This window comes from Pholcus phalangioides, unplaced genomic scaffold (genome assembly GCF_987345545.1).
Source record: "Pholcus phalangioides strain wild (caught in Gottingen) unplaced genomic scaffold, Ppha-v1.0 ptg000008l_1, whole genome shotgun sequence".
In the NCBI taxonomy this organism is placed as follows: domain Eukaryota; kingdom Metazoa; phylum Arthropoda; class Arachnida; order Araneae; family Pholcidae; genus Pholcus; species Pholcus phalangioides.
This window is the reverse complement of record NW_028301601.1, coordinates 57547036-57550753: the sequence shown is the minus strand read 5'-3', so window position 1 is coordinate 57550753 and position 3718 is coordinate 57547036. Positions and strand designations below refer to the sequence as shown.

The 3718-nt window shown below is 38.3% G+C and overlaps 1 non-coding gene across 1 annotated transcript; it reads right to left on the bottom strand.

The window, feature by feature from the left end:
* Positions 1-1236: 1236 nt before the first annotated feature.
* On the bottom strand, positions 1237-1310 carry TRNAN-GUU (transfer RNA asparagine (anticodon GUU)). The gene has a single exon. It is a non-coding gene; the product is annotated as a tRNA-Asn (tRNA).
* Between the last annotated feature and the right edge of the window lie 2408 nt (positions 1311-3718).

Here is a 3718-nt window from a genome sequence, read left to right as displayed (position 1 = left end):
TGTTTCCAGAGAATTACCGAAATAAATAATTAAATAATCACTTGAAGAGATTTCAGAATAAAACTGATCTCAGAATTAATTAATTTAATCAGTAATTAATCAAAAACTTTTCAGAATTAGTGAAGAAAAAAATTATTTCGGAACTAATCATAATAAATAATTAATAAAAGAAATAATTTCAGAGCAAATAAAAGCCTTCAATTATTTTTGTCCCTGTTTGAGGTGCACGTAAATTTCCCAAAAAACACATTTTCTCTCCAATTTTTAATTACTATGAAATTTTTTGCGTCTAACTGTGTTAAAGTTTTTGCTCTACCTGTACTAAAAATACAGGGTGATTATAAAAAAACTATCCCGACGTATGGACCCCTAACTATCATACCATTCACAGAAACTGAATGAAATTTTGGCATAAGGTATTTTGAGGTATGCGCTCAAGAATGATATGGAAAACAACAGTGTCACTCTAACAGTTACGGTGACAGTGAGAAATGATCTTGCAACTGATTTTATACTTAGATTATGATTTTATAGTTGTTGTGATTGTAATGTATATTTTGTAATGTATGCTTTTTATGAATAAATTGCCAGAGGTATCCAGTTTGTGAGGACAATGAACCGATATTGCCATACAGCGATGTGGCCTGAGTATCTTTCGGTTTGACGGCCCCATGCACACGTATGCATTTGCATATAATCCGGGCTGTAGTCATAAGATTACATAGTAGAGGGATTATCCCGTTATATCGAGTATCCATGGCCCCCACACGGGCGGGGGCTGACAGGGCTCTAACCCCGGGGCCCGGGAAAATTCTTATAAATTTTTGCTTTTTCACGCTATACAGGAACTATAGAAGGGCCCGTGAGAAGTCTGACCGGGAGGCCCGCGGATGATCCCAGCCTACTCAGGGGATGTGGGGGGGGGGGGGGGGCACGCGAGTATCGCTGTAGAGGGATTTACCGTTATATCGAGTTCTCACAGTATTTTCAGTTGGTAAAAAAATGGCTTGTTCTCTAAAAAAAAAAATTTTCGTTTTGTCTGGAAATGTCCATATTATCAAATTGCTGCCTCACGATAAATAACGATAATCCCTCTTCAACGATATCTTTTCCTGGTCTGCAGGGTATCGTTATATCGAGGTTTCACAGTGAATTGTGAAAACATGATCTAATTTGCTAAAACTCTAAATTTATATATAGTAAATAAGATTACTGGAAAAAAAAAAAAAATCTCGCCGCCCCCGGGTGGGCTCGAACCACCAACCTTTCGGTTAACAGCCGAACGCGCTAGCCGATTGCGCCACGGAGGCGATGACGAGCACAGCTTTGGGTCAAATCAAAATAAAATTTTAGCATCAAGTGCAATGAATTATTCAGTGGAACATCGTTACAGCGATAAATCGTCCTACAACGATATTTTTATCCGAGTGTTGTTCGGAAAATGCCTGTACTGAAGTTTTAAACTGCTGCCTCTATACAACGACAATCCCTCTACAACGATATATTTTTTTTCTTTGTATCATTATATCGAGGTTCCACTGTATAAATATTTTTAAACGTATCTTTATATATAAATGTAATAAAATTATTTTATTTTCCTTGAAATAACATTAGAGTTTTACTTTTCCCCCGCGATAACGTCATATGTAGTATCTGATTTGTATGATTACGAATTCAACCAAAAATTTACAGAGAATTTCGAGACAAATTTCACTGAAAACCGCGATTCTCTCAAAAAATTCAACTGCAGAAATTGTTTCTTTAACAAATTCCGGAAAAAGTATCGAAAATTTAAAATTCCAATAATGAAGGAATTCAAATACCAATAATAAAATCCGGGATTACGTCATTGTCTCAAAGTTCGTCGTGCCGCCATCTAGTGATCATTATGTCAACGATACTCTCGATTCAGGCGTATTACGCTATTTAATTCCTTCCTATTCTACAAGAAAACATGAAAATTTTCAAACAAAATCAAAATATTCAATGATTATTCATCAATCATTGGTTCAAATATTATTTTAAATAATTATTTTAAAGTAATATAATATCTATATCATAGATATCTATCATATCTATGATAGATTTTTTGTAGATTTTTGCGTAGGTTGTAAATAGAATCGTCTCTCAAAATGAAGTTGTCGATCGAGGACGATGAGCCAGCGCTTCTATTACTGCATGCGGGCCCCTAAGTGCAGTAATATGGCCTCATGAACGTGCCCCCCCCCCCACATCCTGGGCAGCGTGTACTTAGGCTGGGATTCTTTTACGGGCCATTCTATAGTTAATTTACAGCGTGAAAATGCAAAAGAAAAAATGAGAATTGTTCCGGGGCTGGAGCCCTGTCAGCCCCACATTTGTGGGGGGGGGGGGGGAATCATGCTCATGACAATGAAATCTAGACAGTTTTTTGAAAGGAAGCATGTTAATTGGTTGGCCGTAACTATTTTGCCGGCCCCCAATCAGTGCCGTCCTAACGCGTGGGCCTCAAGAGAAGAGGGGCCTTACAAAACTGAGATCGGGTTGAAATTATCTAGAATTTACCAGGTAGGGCCATGGGCGGAGATACGGGGATTGCGGTCCCCCCCCCCCCCCAGCATCAAAGGTTGAGTCGGCAGATCTAAAGCATATATGTATAGATTAATCGACATCATCATCATCTTGCCCCCCCAGCAATAATGACCGTGCTCCCCCCCCCCCAGACTTCCAGTCTATAGTCCTAGTCTATCTCCGCCTATAGGTAGGGCCTCAGAAAAAACTTTTCCCATGATGATCTTAGGACGGCCCTGCCCGCAATACGAAGGGTTCTTGATAGTAGTTAAGATAGAAAAAATATCAAATTTAAATTCAACATGTGAAAACTGTATATTATACGCGGTGGTAGAGAGAACGTCGTTCCTATATTCAGAGTCCCCTGAATGTGATCGCTCGCCCTCAGGGTCTGTTTCTCGTGATTTCGGCCTGGGGCAAATGTAAAATTTTTTGGTCATTTATACAAGGTGCATAGCAAACTGAATTAATCGCATTTTACTGGCGAACCGTTGATCCTAGAGGTATACTTCCAATCAGAAGTTTCCAAATAGCGTGTACTACTCAGATATGTCATTCATGTTGCACGAAGTTGTATTAAAATAAAATCATTAAATTTTTATATAGTCCCCGTGTGCCCCAAAACCAAATTAGATAGTTGTTGCCCTGTTTCTCTTGATGCCAAAAAAAAAAAAAAAATTCCACGTTCAGTTCCCAAGTGCACAATATTCACTGAGACATTCGAAAAACGGAGCAAATTTTGGAAAAAGCAGGTTAACGTTAAACGCGGGTGAAACGGTTTTCCCGCATTTAGAGCTGTTTTTTGGCAAACTTTCCTCCGTTTTTCGAATACCTCAGAGAATATTGCACTCAAAAACGTGGATTTTTTTTTTGTATTTGGCATCAGGAGAGACAGTGCAACAACGCTCTAATTGGGTTTTGGGGCACGCGGAGACTGTGTAAAAGGTTAGTTTTTGTATTAGAATTACTACACAAACCCCTTGAAGCATGAATGACATATTTATTTAATTTGATTGGTAATTACTCAATCAATAATTTATTTAATTCGTAATCATGTTCTGAATTAAGTTCGGCTTGCGTCTTGAACTCCATGAACTCACCAGAAATAGTTTGGTTTCTTACGCCCCTGTTTGAATAAGCGTTTTACGCGTCTGATTTTCGCGTTGTT